The sequence below is a fragment of the Ailuropoda melanoleuca genome, chromosome 7 (assembly GCF_002007445.2).
Source record: "Ailuropoda melanoleuca isolate Jingjing chromosome 7, ASM200744v2, whole genome shotgun sequence".
Classification (NCBI taxonomy): Eukaryota; Metazoa; Chordata; class Mammalia; order Carnivora; family Ursidae; genus Ailuropoda; species Ailuropoda melanoleuca.
The window spans coordinates 73,175,277-73,192,646 of record NC_048224.1 but is presented as its reverse complement, the minus strand read 5'-3'; the positions used below and the strand labels follow the sequence as shown (position 1 = coordinate 73,192,646).

Below are 17,370 nucleotides of genomic sequence, written 5' to 3'. Positions count from 1 at the left end.
GCTCCCTTCTCCTCTCAGGTTACATGGTGGCTGGAAATCCAAGTCCAGCTGAATTTCTTCTTGTTAGGCCTTAGCTAATCTTTCTTGATCACTCAACCCTGTCTGGCCTGCTCCAGCACTCCCAGGCTCTTGACTTTCCCCAGTCTCTCCCATCCTTATTCATGTCTTGCTCATTGATTAATTCAACAACCAAGCCCTTACTGTGTTGGATGTGATGTCTTCAGATGAGCCAAAGGACTCACTTCTCATCTGGGGAGAAAGAGACATGGACAAAGCCAGACCACCTAGGTGTCCATGATGTCACCAGAGTTGGTAGGTCACATTTATTCTGTAATATTTAAATAAAAATGGCCTTGGTCCCCTCTCCTAGTACTCTTCTTTGGATCTAAATTTCAGCTTCTGCTGAATTCTCTCCCATCACTCCACCTGGTCCTGTCGCCCGTATGAATTGGCCTTTGTCTGCATCTTGTGCCCCATTCTGGGCACTACCTTACCTGTGTCACTCCCCAGAGTTCCTCTGCCTGGCTTCCCCTCTGTGTCTGGCAGGAAAACTTGATTCTCCCACTTTATCATCAGGAGTCCTTTCCCTGCCTATGTCTCTCTCCAGGTCTTTCCTTATAAATCTGAAAGCTCATTCTGTTGACTGCTAACCAACAGTCATCCAGGAGAGGACTCCAGATTTTGGCAGCACGAATTACAGTCTTTTAATACGATCCGATTCTCAGGCAGCTCCCTTCCCTATTAGCCTCTCTAGATATTATAGTTATATTTCATACTGTATATGTATAACTCTATTAAGAAAAAAAGAAAAATCTCAAATCAATAACCTAAACTTTCACCTTAAAAAACTGGGAAAAGGACCAAACTAAACCCAAAGCAAGCAAAAGGAAAGAAATAATAAAGAAAAGAGCAGAAATTAGTGAAGTAGAGAATAGAAAAATAATAAACAAAACCAAGGGAACCAAAACCTGGTTCTTTGGAAAGACCAACAAATCTTCAGCCAGATCAGCCAAGAAAATAAATATTGCTAGAGCCAGAAGTATAAGAAGGGTTATCACTGCTAACCTTACAGAAATAAAAAAAGAATGTAAAAGATTACTATGAACAGTTATTGGCCATTGATTTAGATAACTTAGATGGAATGGAAAAATTCCTAGAAAGACACAAACTACTGAAATTGACTCAAAAAAAATAGAAATTCTGAATAGACCTATAATAAGCGAAGAGGTTGAATTAGTAATCAGTAAACTACCCACAACAGGCCTAGATGGCATCACCATTGAATTCTACCAAGCATCTAAAGACGTTATACCAATTCTTTACAACTCTTCCAGAAGATAGAAGGGGAGAGGACACTTCCAAATTCATGTGTGTAGCCAGTATTACCCATACCAAAGCCAAAGACAGCACAAGAAAACTGTATAGACTAATATCTCTTATGAATATGGACACAAAATCCTCAGTGAAATATCAACAAACCAAATCTAGCAACATACAAACTTAGTTATACACCATTAACCAGATGGGATTTATCCCAGGAATGAAGATTGATTTAATATCTAAAACTCAATTAATATAATAGGTCAAATTAATAGAATAAAAAACAAATGCCATATGATTATCTCAATAAATGCATTTGACAAAATCCAACATGCTTTCATGATTAAAACAGTCAACAAATTAGGAATAAGAAGAATTAGGAACTTCCTCAACCCAATTAAAAAGAATCTACAAAAACCCTACAGCTAACATTGTGTTTAATGGTGAAAGACTGGATAATTCCCACCTCAAATCAAGAATAAGACAAAGACATCCATTTTTGTCTCTCACCATTTCTTTTTTCTTTTTTCTTTTTTTTCTTTTTTTTACCAGCAAAGTGAATTAATTTGGGAATACCAGAGAACTGCAACTTGGGACAAGCAAACTACAGAGAACCATAGGCAAGTCCAGACAACAGAGGAGAGGGTCTTGCTTTTATAGGGGAAAAGAGAAAGCTGGGAGGAACCATTTCACTGAGTTCTTTTTTTTTTTTTTTAAGATTTTACTTATTTATTTGACAGAGACAGCCAGTGAGAGAGGGAACACAAGCAGGGGGAGTGGGAGAGGAAGAAGCAGGCTCCCAGAGGAGAAGCCTGATGTGGGGCTTGATCCCATAACGCCAGGATCACGCCCTGAGCCGAAGGCAGACGCTTAACCGCTGTGCCACCTAGGCGCCCCCATTTCACTGAGTTCTTATTGGCTGGGATGTTGCTGGGCAAAGAGAAATAGTTCCTGCTCTCTGCTGGGGTGTCTCACCATTTCTACTTAACATGATATGAGTGATTCTGGCCAGGGCAATGAGGCAAGAAAGAGAGAAAAGAAGATCCAGATTGGAAAGGAAAAATAAAAGCGCTTAATGAGTGGTTACTTAGGACTGGGGGTGGGGGTAGAAAGGTGATAGCTAAGAGGTACAGGTTTCTTTTTGAAGTAAGGTTTGTACATATCTGTGAATAGGCTACAAGTCATTGTATTGTGTCCATCAAATGGGTGGATTGTATGGTATGTGAATTATATCTCAATAAAGCTATTACAAAAAAATAGTGACTGGAGAAATAAGAGAACTAGAAGAAAGGATTAATGTGGAAAATTCAGAGAGGGTAATCAACATTAATATGCCAGAGTCGAAGTCAAGAATAAAAGACTTCCTTGGACTTGATAATCATCAGAACAACTGATGACCTGCTCTCAGAGAAAACTCGTCCTTCTATTTTGCCAAAGCCAGCTGCTCATCCTTTGCTCACAATCACTTCCTTTTTTTTTTTTCGTTGATGTCATTCCAGAAATCTCTCCTTTACATCTTGTATCTTTAATCATATTATTCAAACTTTTCATTCTCTCATTCTTTCACTCAACAAATATTGCAGCACCTACCATGTTTCAGGCACTCGTCTGGGCTCCAGGAGACCTCTGACAGTGGTTGTTGACAAGGACTATGTTACGTGGCCATTGCTAGCTGCAAGGGAGGCTGGGAAGTATTTTCATTTTCCAGCTTCAATGATAGATGAAAGACAAAGGAGAAAAGAGCTCAAATTAGTGTTGAATTAATCAAACTACTTTTCTTCCACACATTTACAAGTAAAACTTTAAAGCAAATTTGAATACAGATCTGACAGTGAGAATTATTTTCATGGCTATTGGAGAACCCAGATACCCTCTAGTGGTTCTTTGCCATTTGCTTAATTGTTCAGGCCAAAACATTTGGAACCACATTTAACTTCTGTCTTTTTACTCACACACTGCATCCAGTTCGTGAGCCGGCCCTGTGAAGAAAGATCTTCAAAATACATCTCTTCATCTTCACTGCTACCCCCCTACTCCATGCACCCACCATGTTTCATCTGGCCTGTTACAACAGCCTCTATCCTGAGCTCCCTGACTTCACTCCTGCCTCCCACCATCTATTCTTCACAGCACAGCCAGACTAATTCTCTCAAAACAGATATGATCATGCTAATCCCTTCTGGAACAGGCTCAAACAGCTTCTCACTGTACTCAAAATTAAATCCAGTGCAGAAAGGCTGATCTTTCCAATATATGGTGCTGGGTCAAATGACGAGCCATATGTGTAAAACTGAAGCTCGATCCCTACCTCACATTTTACAAGGAAATGAAGTCCAGATGGACTATAGACCTAGATGTGAAAGACAAAATAATAAAGTTGCAAAACAAAAGCATAACAGAAGATCTTTATTAGCTTTGAATAGGAAAAGATTTCTTAAACAAAACACAAAAAAACACAAACAATAAAAGAGCTACATTAAAATTAAGAACTTTTCCACCCTAAAAGACACTGTTAAGAGGATAAAAAGGCAAATCACGGAGTGAGAGAAGATATTTACAACACAAATATCCAACCAAGGATTTGTGTCCGGAATATATAAAGAACTACAAAATTTTTTAAAAAGACAGTCAATTAACAGAAAAAAAAAAGGTAGGCAAAAGGTTTGAATAGTAACCTCTCAAAATAAGATACCCTGGGGCGCCTGGGTGGCTCAGTCGTTAAGCGTCTGCCTTCGGCTCAGGGCGTGATCCTGGTGTTCTGGGATTGAGCCCCACATCAGGCTCCTCTGCTGGGAGCCTGCTTCTTCCTCTCCCACTCCCCCTGCTTGTGTTCCCTCTCTCTGGCTGTCTCTCTCTCTCTCTCTGTCAAATAAATAAATAAAATCTTTTGAAAAAAAAAGATATCTTAATGGCCCACAAACGTATGAAAATGAAAATGTGCTTAAGTTCGGGGTTATCAGGAAAATGCAAATTAAAATTACAATGCACACCACTACATACACAACAGAATGGCTGAAACAAACAAGCAAAAAGACAAGCTACCCCAAGCATTGGCAAGAATATGAAGCAACTGGAACTCTCATCACATGCTGGCGGAGATAAAACATGATGCAAAAACACTTGGAAAAGTGACACTATGGACTGACGTTAAACATACACTTATCCCGTGAGCCGGCAATTCCATCCCTCGACTTATTCCAACAGAAACACACACAAATACACCAAAAGACACATAAATGAATGCTCATAACAGCTGTATTTGAAATAACCAAAAGCTGGAAACCACCTGCATGGATAGATGAAGAAACTGTGGAACATTCATACCGCGGAATATGATACAGCAACAAGAATGAACAATTACATCCAACATGAAAGAATCCCACAAGCGCAACGTGGAACGAATGAAACCAGCCATCAAAGAGTACATACTGTGGGATTTCACTTATATGAAGTTCCAAGTCAGTCTATGATTTGGGAAGCCAGAGGGTGGTTCTCTGTGGGGAGGGAAGGGTGGCTGGGGGGTGGCATGAGGATGGGATGCTGGTCAAATTCTGTTTCTTCACCTTGAGTGCTGGTTACACAGGTATATTCGGTCTGTACACTTGGGATATGTGTATTTCTGTGTGTGTATGTTATGCCTCAGTGAAGAGTTTTCCTTTTTTACAATCCCATGTGCTTAAAAAACAAAAAGTCAGACTGCAAAAATCAAACTACAACGGCATAAAATTTAAGTCCAAAGTGCCCTCCAAGCCTTGCACGGTCTGACTGGCTCCTGGGCCTTCCTCCATCTCCTGCAGTTCCTCCTTGCTCGCCAAGCCCAGCCGCTGGCTTCCAGCAGCTGCTCACACACACGACACAAGCTCCCACCTCAGGCCTCTGCACCGGCTCCTCTCCGTCCAGCATCTTCCTCCCGCTCACTCCCTGATTTATTCAGAATTCTTCCCAACGCCATCTCTTCAGAGAGGTCTTTCTGACCATTCATCTAAAATCGATAGACACACATCGTCTCTGTGGTTACCTGCTTTCTCTTTCTTCCTAAGGCTGCTGTTATATTATTTTCTTGCCCCTGCTGTAATGTGACCTCCATAAGGGCAGGAACCGTTTCTGTTTTATTCACTGTCTTATCGCCAGTGCCTGGAATAGGTTTTGTTGAATAAATGAATGAATGAAACTCAAGGGTGAGGACCGTTTCTCACTTTGCATCTTTGCATCTCCTGTGCCTAGCGTAACTCAGTCCATAACAGATGCTCAATAAATGTTTCATTGCTTTGGAGATGACTTGAGAAATGACAGTGCCAATCCACCCTTCTGTGGAAGACGACAGGCCTTTTGCGAACAGTATCTGTACGCTACTGTTTCCATGCTGGGCTCTGAAAAACAATCTTCAGATTTGCAGTTGAGCCATAGATCCCATTCTCACTTAAGACACAAAACGAACCATGAAAAGACAGATCAATGCAATGACTCCGCACTGCTGAAACCCAGGGAGCGAGCAAGCGATGCTATGTGGGCCTGAAAGTTTCCCACAGAGATGAATCTGGAGTGGCTGGGAGTGGAACACACTGGAATACCTATTTGCCGGATAACAAAGGCTCCCTCGCCTTAGGTGCTGTAGTAACTCTGGGGGCCTTCAGGAGAAGTGATAGAAAGCCAGTTTTTCTCAGACGCCCCTGTGATTCACCACCTTTCTTTGTGTGCCGTCTCGCTAGGTATAAATCAGACTTTGTGGAGCTTGTGGAAAGATGGCAGCAACAGGGTCCAGGCCGAGCCCAGAGCTCGCAAGTTGTGCTGTGAGGGGAGTGTTCAGAGCGCAAGCAGAGGCTGGCAATGGCCCCCACACCTAGGGCCCTCCAGACAGCAGGTGCTGGACGTGGTTGCCAGCTTCCCCCAGCCCCTCCAGGTCACCTGGCACACAGACATAGTCCTTGCTCACGGGAAAACCAGAGCAGGCCTGTGTCTCTCCCTCTTCCTCTATCACAGCCTTACCAACGTGGGGGTAAGGAGCCCCCTGCCCTGCCACTCTTTCCTCCCCCAAGCACCCCTGTCCTCCTCAGGGGCTCAGGGCTCCCCCACACCCACCGTTCTAAAACCTGCTCGATGGAAACGATCCCAGACTCATTCACACGAAGGTGCACGAACTGATAATAGCTTAGACGGTTTCTTCCATTAACAGTATGTGAACACAGACTTCTTTGGGGACCTAAGTGAACTCATCATTTACTCTCTGACAGTCTTCTCTCTCATTCATCTACTTTTACTGTAGTCCTTTCCTTCCACTCCTTCAGACTCAAACCTTTGTTGTTCCTCCCTGCTCTAACCTGGAGCGTGGAACATGCCCGGCTCGTTCGAGCACACCTTATGGAAAGCCCAGCACCAGGCAGCCATCTTCCAGAAGCCGTTGGTGTTCATCCTCTATCCTGCACACAGTAGAAGCTTCTCAGGTGTGAGCTGGGGGTGCTGAGCGCCCTCAGGGCCATGCCCTTCTTCCCACTTGGAGCGACCACAGTGTCCCGGTCCTCCGTAAGCTGTGACAGGAGAAATTGTTGACCCCTTCCCTCGTTTCAGAATTCTCTGAAAGAGCTCCTCCTAGCTAAGCAGAGTCAAATCCATGCTTCCACCCTGGCTTTTAAGACAAGCACCTCCCCCCTCCTGCCATAATTTGGGCTCATTACTTACCCTGCTTTCTCCCTAAGGATCATAAAGGTGAAAGGCCTAGGAATGGGAGAGGGGAGATGAAAAATTCAGAAACATTTCTATTTTTCTATTTTCCCTGGAGTTTTTAAATTTGAAAAAAAAATGAGATTTTTAGAATAAATAAAACATTTAGAGTAAGGCAATTTTTAATGGAGTAAAGGATTCTTATTCATATTTTCATGTCCTTTCCTTGATCCTTATATAGAAAACGTTCACATAAAATCAGTGGCAGATACTGCATCTGAATTAGAGTCTTGCCAAACACCCCTTACCAAATTGCCCCTGGGAAAGCAACTGTTTGAGGATTTAAATGTATCTTTTGCTTACATATACCAAGCAAAATAAGAATAAGAATTTATTAAGAAAAAAAAAAGAAATTGGTTAGCAGTTTTCAGAAAGGCTCTAAAGACCATGAGAAGCATGAATAGCTCTCTATAGGGATAATTTCTGGAAGGGAATCACCAGGGAAGTCTAGGGAACATCGTGTCTGAGTCTGTGAGCTGGACCAATTTCCACAGGCAGGGCTGGACAAAGCTTCGAAGGCGCAAGACACGCCAGGAGCAATGATGGCCTGGCGACAAAGCGCAGCAAGTGGGGGGGGGGGCGGGCAAGAGGTTGCCTGCGGGTCCTTCAGGACGGAGTTGGCGTGAAATGCCAACGGATGACAAGGCTGGGAAGGGACACCATTTCGCAAATCCCGGAGACTTGCAGTGACTGACGGCGCATCAGCCCCAAGGCCAAGGCAGCGTGGACGGCAAAACGCACCGCAGCTTTCTGTCCCCGTGTTGCCACTGATACTATGACAATTGCCGACTGCAAGATGCATCCGGATTTCAAAGATGCTGAAATACCCCCCCCCCCCCGCCCAAACCCCTGTCTTTAGAATCTATAAACTATAGCGGCAAGTGAGGAGGAAGCCGAGCACTAGGACGCAGGAAGCACAAAGCGTGATCTCAGTGACACAAGCTGGACTGCCTGAGGACAGGAGTTTGCTCTGATGTCACGGAGGGGCTGGGGCAGAACGGCTGTGCCCTGGCCCCCGCCTCGGCCACCCTGCGGCAGCCTGGCAGGTGGCTCACAAACACCCCTGCAGAGGAGGGAGAGGGGGCCCAGGAAGCAGCTCCTGCCGTTTTCTCGCAGGGCAGAGAGCCCGGCCCTGCGGATACGCGGACAGAAAGCCGGGGTGTCCAGCTCCCTTGTGCCCCTGCCCACAGCTTATGGAAATCGAGGTGGGCAAAGGGATGTTTTTTTTTAATGATGGGCTTCCTAAGGGAACCAGGGGAACTTTTTATTCATTTGCATCCTGATGATAAAAAAAGAACCTTAGAGTTCCGGCTTTGAAGCACAGAGGTATTTGATAATCATCAGTAGACAGAAAGGGGGAGCTGTGGACCTTAATTTCTGATGGAAAAACATCCCTCCTGAGCCACCCCGTCCCTCCAACAAGGCACGCACTCACACACTCACACGGACATACTCACAAGTACACGCACTCACACGGGGCGATGCTGAGACACTTGCGGGAGAAAAAATAGATATTATTTTTGATCCTGAGCTATTGGCTGTCACAAGATTTTCAGACATAATCTAGAAATGGTTGGCTTTCAATTTACTTTATGCAAGTTTCTGCTAGCTACACATTTGTCTGCTGTCACATTAGAAGCAGCAAACCAAGGACTTACATGCATATTTTATTTGTAGATAATTATGTTCCTTATAATTGGTTTCTAAATCAGACCATTTCACACAATGATGGTGTTTTCTTTGCCTGTGCCGTCGATCGAAAAGATAGTAAGAAAGTTCTTTATTATCAAAAGGCTATGTTCTTAACCTCTAGCACAGAATGAAGGAAATAAACTAAAATAAAAATACAGCTATTTTGCATATATAGAACATCCCCTGTTCAAATGCATCATAGAGTCAAAAGGAAGAAGAAAAAGACTACAAAGACAGATGTTTCTAAATATATCAGGAGAGACAAAATACCAAAAGAGGAATTTGATGGTGGGGGTAGATTTTAAAAATCAACAATGAAGTCATGCTGTTTAAATGACAAAATCATTTTTCACCCAAATGAAAAAAAAAGAAAACTGGGTCATAATGAAGGCCACAAAATAACTGCTAACAAAAGGGCTACACGAGCCCTGTACTCAAGTAAATCTCAGTTTATTCCTTCACTGAGTCAACAAACATTTCCTGAATGCTACGTGGGTAGGAAGGACACAGGACTGAGGCGAAGAGGCTCAGTGCTGCTGGACCTTAGCGCTGACCCCTGGGCTCTGTTCTGGGCTGCTCTGGGCTGACATGTTCTCTCCCCTCCCTTCCTCCTTTCTCCCTCTTTCCTTCTCTCTCTCTCACTCTCTCTTTCCCTCTCTCTCCTTCTTTCCCCTTCTCTCTCTTTTACCCTCTCCATCTCTCTCTCTCACTGCCTCCCCCCCACACACACATGCGCGTGCACACACACACACACACACACACACACACACACACACAGTAAAGCTACACGCTGGTGGGGAGCAGTGAGTGCTGCAAGGGCGGGTTCTCAGCAAGACTGGGGAAGGCAGTATTTAAAAACACAGACTCTGCAAAGCCCACCTCTACGAACTAACTTTGGGCAATTAACTCTCTAACTAACTCTCTGTGCCTCAGTTTTCCCATCTGTAAAATGGTGATAATACAAGCACACCTACCTCGTAAGGATGTTGTAAGGATTCCATAAATTAATATATGTGAAGCACTTAAAACAGTGCAGGAATGAATGAATGAATGAATGAATGAATGAATGAATGAATGAAAAAGTAGGGCAGGAGGAAACTTTTGGAGGTGATGGATATATTTATGGCATTGGTTATAGTAATTGTTTCACGGGTGGTGTATACTTACCTCCAAACTCATCAGGTTGTATGTGTTAATTATATACAGCTTTTTGTACATCAATCCCATTTCAATAAAGTGGTTTTAAAAAGAAAACAGTGCTGGGCATGGTATGGGCATTATTATAAGTGTGGACTATTATTATCATCCCTCTTTACAGCTTTCCTCCAGGGTAAAAATGCTGTCAAGGAGCTTCCTAGGACCCCTTGGCTGTTTTTAACCCACTCCCGCCCTCTGGGTCCACCTGCAATGACATGTAAAGCCCCCAGCATGGAGCCATAGCAGGTGTGCGTGAGTCCCTTCCTGTCACTCCCTCCTTCAAACACGGCCTCATCCCCACAGCACAGAGGGGCTCTGCCGGTGGAACCTCTTAATCCCTGGGTCTTCACTGGGAGGAGGGGAACCATGTTCATGGACAAAATTTTCTTTCCCCAACATACTTTTCCTATATTGCTGATATCTCTCTACCTCTAGTCCATACACTAGGGACTAGCATGAGATAGTGTCTGCTTTCACCCAAAATTTAGTATTTAGACCTTATAAGTTAAATAAATGAAATGTCATCATTTTCTAGACAAGTTTGAGAACCACTGGTTCCAGGTGTGCTAATGGGTATTAGTGGAGGGAGGCAGGGGGAGGGCGAGGGGAGGAGGAGTTAGAACTGACTCTGGGACTATGAAACAAGTACCTTTGAGGGTTGCTGGAGGAAGTGAGTGAAATTTGAGCAAGAAATGGGGCAAGTATTTGGAGTGAGGTGATCTCCCAGAGCAGGCTCCTTTTACCAGAGCACACCCCTGCCTTGACCTGACCAAGCTGACGGGGAGGCGGAGTCCAAGCATCTGTGATCAGAGATGGAGAGACCAAGCAGACAGATGGGACAAAGGAGCGACAGAGATGCTGGACAGGAACGGATGGGGCTACAGGGTCTCATACCAACTTCCAAATGCCTTTCGCATCCAGGACACCAGCCAGTGCTCAGAAAATGCCACAAACGCTGAGCATCCCTAACCCATGTGGTGGCTGAGGGTGAGAGGCAGGGAGGTTGCTGCTTGAGAATGGGAGAGGACAGCCTGCCTCTGCTCAGGACACCCTCAGGGACTCCAGGGAGAGTCCATGGCTGGCTCTCAGTGGCCTGTATCCACCATCCATGAGGACCCACAGAGAAGCCAGGAGCCCCTACTGAAAGAATGAACAAGTGAAGAATGAGGGTGGCGACTTCATGCCATCTTTCTGCCAGAATCCGATTTCCAGCTTGTTCAAAGAGGAAGTTCCCGTGGTCAGGACACCAAAAGGACTTTGACAAGATCTGGCATTGACGTGGGGCATTCACTTCCTTCTCCACCTTGGCAGACGCGCTCCTCGCCACCCCCGGCCACCAACTGTCCTTTACCCCTTTAGACTCCACGCAGCTGGCTCCCACCCGTAATCCCACAGATGCCACACTGTGGGTGCCTTCACTTGGCCCAGCACAGCCCTCTTTACCACGCTTTCCTGCTTCCCACCTCATCTTGACCCATCATACACCCACCTTTATTCATGTCTTGGCTCCGTTCTAAACAAGAATGATAGTCTTATTTTTTAAAAATATTTTTTTAAATATTTTTTTTTTAAAAAAAATCCACACCAGGCTTTGTACCCCCAGACGGGTCTTATCCATCACAGCCCTCTCAAGATTCTACCCTTGTTCCAATGACGCTGCATTGGCCTAATGCAATGCCAGCCCGCCTCTGTGGATTTACCTTCAATCATTTATCATCCACGAAAGAACACTTGTCTCCTCGTGTTGTATTAGAGACACACTCACCCCAGTTTAATGCAAAAAGCATTGGGCTTGGAATCAAATGGCTTTCTGTCTTCAATCCACTCCCTCTCGACTTTGTAAGTTCAGATTAAAACTCACAAGACTTGTGTGTCTTCATTTCTAAAGGCAATAGCAATACCTGCTCCAGTTTGTAGGGTTTTATGAGGATCAAATAAGGGACTAGAGAAGAAAGCACATTTAATGCCACGGAGCAGAACAGTAGGATTTGAGAACATTTTTCTCTCCTAATCTCCCAGTTTACTCCCTGGATATCTTCCCAACTGTCCTCTCACCTCTGCTCTCCAGAGAAAACATCTATTCACTCACTCAAGAAAGATTTGTTGCATCCCCACTATGCTGGGAACACAAGACATGTAGTATTAACTCTCTGTCCACAAGGAGCCCATGGTAGAGAGAATGAAGAAGGTAGAACCGTGAACGGATGGATGAATAACAGTAAACGGATAGAAACCGTAAGCAGATGTCTCCACGGGCTAGGAGGTGACTGGCTGTGCAGACATGTAGAGGGGGCAGCGAGTCAGTGAAGAATTTTCAAAGAATATAGATGATAGCTGAACTGCACTTATTTCTCTTTCAATAAATATTTATTGAGCCCCGACTGTGTGTCAGGACCACGTGAGGCAGTGGACACACAGGAGAAAAGAAGGCGAGTGAGGTCCATGGCCTCTTGAACATACAGTAAACAGGTAAAGAAAAAGCTCAGAGAATTCCTGACTGTGACAAGAGCTAAGATGGAGATTAGAGAAAGATGTGACAGACAGTGACTGTGACTGGGGGTGCAGGACCACCTTAAACAGGGTGGCCAAGAATCACTTTGGTCAAGGTTATATCTGAGCTGATATTTGAAGGATGGGAAAGAGCCAGGTGCAGGACAGCTGGAGCCCTAGGTGGGAAGAGCTCCAAGAAAAGAGAGTGGCAGGTGAAAAGGCTCTGGGGCAGAACAAGTTTTGTTGTTCTAGAACACAGATGAATCTGACTAGAGCTAGGGGGCCAGGGCAGAGAGGTAGAAAATGAGATCTGAGTGGAAGGCAAGGGCAGGTTGTGCAGCAGGGAAGCCGCTGACGAATCAGGGTGTGGTTGGAAGTGACATAATCAGATTTGCATTTTTTTTTTTTTGAGTATTCGTTTCTGTGGAAATAATCACTAGAGCAGAGAAACCTGTTAAAAGGCTATGGTCGTGCTTGCTTAAGCAGCACATAAATTAAAGCTGGAACAATACAGAGATTAGCATGGCCTTTGTGCAAAAGTGATAGGCAAATTCATAAATCATTTCATACTTTTATTTATTTTTTTTTAAAGATTTTATTTATTTATTTATTCAACAGAGATAGAGACAGCCAGCGAGAGAGGGAACAGAAGCAGGGGGATGGGAGAGGAAGACAGGCTCATAGCGGAAGAGCCTGATGTGGGGCTCGATTCCATAACGCCAGGATCACGCCCTGAGCCGAAGGCAGACGCTTAACCACTGTGCCACCCAGGCGCCCCCATTTCATACTTTTAAAGAAAAGGCCCAGGTCAAAGCAGGGAGGAAACTGATCCAGGAAATCTCAGACAGCAAGTCACCAAATTTTGTGAACTCTGCAAAAATGACAGAAATGGGCACTCTTTGAGTTAGAGAAACATTTTTGAACTCTAGCTGATTCTAAGATTTCAGGAAAACCGAGTCCACATAAAAGTTGACAACCAGAAAATTCTCAAGGTCAAACCCTATACAAACTTATCATAAGGAAAAAAGAAATAAAGAGCAGAATAACATCCCTACAAGTAAAGCACAGTAGAAAGACATGCCCACAGAGCAATCAAAATTGTAATTTACTATTTCAAAATGACAGAAGATATTTTTAAAAAGTATATAACATGTGAAAGAAAGCATAAATCAAAATTAGAAAAACTCAGAAATGAGGCTGCAGAACTCAGGAAAGTGTCATTTTTTTTAAATTATTTCAAAATTAAAGACCAAACCAGAAGAAACACAAGAATGAACAGACACAAAAAATAATGCTTTAAGAGACATAAAAGATAAAAAGAGGAAAATTGAAAAAAAATAAATAAAAAAATGAAGAAAGAGTTTTAAAGGATTTGAGAGCAAGTAACAAATACTGAACATTTATTTAAAAGATTTTATTTATTTATTTGTCAGAGAGAGAGAGAGAGCACAAGCCAGGGCAGTGGCAGACAGAGGGAGAGGCAGGCTCCACACTGAGCAGGGAGCCCGACTTGGGGCTCGATCCCAGGACTCTGGTACCATGACCTGAGCCAAAGGCAGACGCTTAACCGACTGAGCCACCCAGGCGTCCCACAAATACTGAAGATTTAAAATGAAGATAATACAAGTCTCTGAGGAAAAAAGCAAAAGCAAGAGAACAGAATGAACAGTGAAAACTATAATTCAGGAAAACTTTCCTAAAATAAAAAGAGTTGAAACCACCTATGGAAAGAGCACAATATTGTACCTGAGAATATCAATGTAGAATGACCAAAGGGTAGTCTAAAACAATTACTGGAGGGAAAGAAGGAAAGAATGAGAGAGGAAGGAAGGAGAGAGGGAGGAAGGACGGAGAGTGGGAGGAAGGGGAAGAGAGGGAGGGAGGGAGAGGGGTGGGACGGAGAGAGAGAGGAAGGAAGGAAGGAAAATGCTTTGGCATCTAGAAAAAAGAACACATAACTCATAAGAAAAGAAAGTTGGATTATCATCAAACTTCTCAAAGAGAATAATTATGCCAAAAGAAAGTGGAATGGCATAGTCAAGATCCTTAAAGAGAGAAAGGGTAAGTCATTGGTTTTATACCAAGCAACACTGGCTTTCAAGTATAAAAGACACAGACACACTGTTATCAATATGCAAGAAGTCAGGGAATGCTGTTTTCTCGGCCCTTCCTGGGAAATCCACTAGAGAACGAGCTTCAGATAACCAAAATAACCAGAGAGACAGAAGACGGATGGTGAGCCCTAAATATAGTCACCCGCGGAGTGAAGACCCAGTGAGCGTTCAGAAGGAGAGAGAGTCTTCAGTACGCGATGGCTGTGTGCACTGACAGTACAGACTTAGCGTAACTATTTTTTTACGGGGGAAGAATGGAGGAAGAATAAGCAAAAGTTTTTTTCAGCAGTCACATTGGTTTTAGTATTTTTTAAAGATTTATTTGTTTGTTTATTTTAGAGAGAGAGAGTGCAGGGGGGAGGAGCAGAGGAAGAGGGAGAGAGAGAAACTTAAGCAGACCCCCCCCACTGAGTACAGAACCCGCCTGGGACTGGATCTCATGACTCTGAGATCATGGCCTGAGCTGAAACCAAGAGCTGGACCCTTAACCAATTGCACCACCCAGGCACCCCTGGTTCTAGCAGTTTTATTCTGAGACTCTGGTGTGTGATTACGGGATTTTAAAAAAATAAGTAATTACGGTTTATACTAATTTTTTCATTCCTTGTGTCCTTGAGAACCAGCAAAGTAAAAGCTTTAAGATCTCAAGTTTTAATTGGCGTGATCAATATGAAATCATGAGGTGTTTTGTTACATATGTATAATTTTTTTTTCCTTTGGTCTTGTTAAGAGGGCCAGACCCCAAACGGCTGTCCCTCTTATGGTCCTGAAAATACCCTTTCTCTCTACAAGAAGCCAGGGCTTCTTAAGGAAATGACTGATTCCGACTCTGGTAGCCAGAAAGCCATCAAAGACTATTAGGGTCACGTCAAACAAGCTGTTTACACAGGTATGTGAAGGAGAGAGAAAGGAGATTAGTCAGATGGAGACCTGGATCGGGGAGGAGAGTATCTGTAAGATTCAATCCCAAACACCTTCCATCACGTGTTTGGCGGTGGTGAGAGGAGCAGCAGCCCTGAATCCTGTATGTGGTGGCCCCTGGTCCTCGCCAGTCCCCCTGTGGAGAGGAATCTGCCCTCTGAGGACCTGGCCCTGTGAAAAGCCACGACGTACGGCCCTTAACCCACCCCACCCGGCTGCAGATCGAGTACCTACGTCAGTTACCAAGACCTCTCAGCCTGGGCTACAGGGAGCTGGCAAACATGCACAGTATGAACCCCAGGTTTCTTCCTTCCTTCCCTTCCCTTCCCTCCACGCACTGATGTACTCAAACATGTTAAGGACAGAGTACCCTCAAAGCCCCCAGCTTCTGCGCCTAGGCCGTGAGGAACAGAGCAAGACTGAAGGCATGTTCCAGGCCCACACAAGTGTGTGAGGGAGGAGACAAGACCCCAAAACCAGATTCAAGCAGAGCATTACCACCTTACAGGCGTGTTATCAACTGCAATGGGAGTAAGATTATCTGAGCACCTTCTTGGCAAAGCTGAGTCTTCACCCAGTCTCAGAGGACGAGGCAGACTGCATCAGCAGGATGCCCGTGAGGAGACCCCTGGAGCCTGGAGGTGCTCTCTGGTGGACGGAAGGACCAGGGCAGTGAGAGCAGGCTGGGCCCTAAGACAAGGCTGGAGAGAACACAGGGGAAGATACAGAAGAAGGAGCCCAGGTACAGTGGGGCCTCGGTGTGCCAGGTGCTATGAAAACCTCTCCACCTCATGTAACCTTCCCAGGAATCTTCTAGAATAATCTGTGTGATCTCTAATACATGGATGAGAAAACTCAAGTGCATGGACGTTAAGTACGCATGGGTTCTGTATTGGGGAATTCACCTACTCACTAGCTTTTATTTGTGCCCCAAAATCAAACCCTGTGGCGCTTTGCGTGGTTGTGTATGGACACGTGCAGGGCAACGAAAAATTGGAGTTGCCTGGCACACTCGTTGCAGCTGAGGTCCAGCAAGACGGTGCTCAGCCTCATTGTTTCAGCTTTCATAATGGTTCAGTGTCCTTTCTGCCGGCTATTTGGTGCCACGTTTTTTGCATTTTTGTGCTTTTTGTTGGCAATTTCACTGTTTAAAAAGGCCCCCAAACGTAGGGTCAAGGTGTCGTCTCGTGCTCCTACGTGCCGGAAGCCTAGAACGCGCTTCACAGAGAAAACACAGGCGTTAGATAAGCTCGGATTGATAGTGTTGCTTGCCAGGATTTCGATCTTAATGACTCACCAATACGTATTAAATAAAGTGCCTTTACACAGAAACACACATAAAACAAGGGTATGTATTGATCGGCTGACGAAAATGCTCACCTAACCCTGCGTTTTCAGTATTTGCTGATTCAGTGTTCACGGGGGTTTTATAAAACAGAACTACCGTGAAAAATGCTCAAGAGCACAGAGCTGAGATTAGAAACCTGCCCTTTCAGATGGAGCTCCACGGGGCGCCTGGGTGGCTCAGGGGTTAAGCGGCTGCCTTCGGCTCACCTCATGATCCGGTGGTCCTGGGATGGAGCCCCGCGTCAGGCTCCCTGCTCAGCGGGAAGCCAGAACCCTCTGCCCCTCCCTCTGCTCATGCACTCTCTANGGTTAAGCGGCTGCCTTCGGCTCACCTCATGATCCGGTGGTCCTGGGATGGAGCCCCGCGTCAGGCTCCCTGTTCAGCGGGAAGCCAGAACCCTCTGCCCCTCCCTCTGCTCATGCACTCTCTAAATAAATAATTTTTNAAAGATTTTATTTATTTATTCGACAGAGATAGAGACAGCCAGCGAGAGAGGGAACACAAGCAGGGGTAGTGGGAGAGGAAGAAGCAGGCTCATAGCAAAGGAGCCTGATGTGGGGCTCGATCCCA

General features: G+C 44.7%; 1 non-coding gene across 1 annotated transcript; it reads left to right on the top strand.

Annotated features, from left to right (window-relative positions):
- Positions 1–12,887: 12,887 nt before the first annotated feature.
- Positions 12,888–12,991, top strand: LOC117803163. Its single transcript, XR_004626861.1, has one exon. It is a non-coding gene; the product is annotated as a U6 spliceosomal RNA (small nuclear RNA).
- Positions 12,992–17,370: the final 4,379 nt, after the last annotated feature.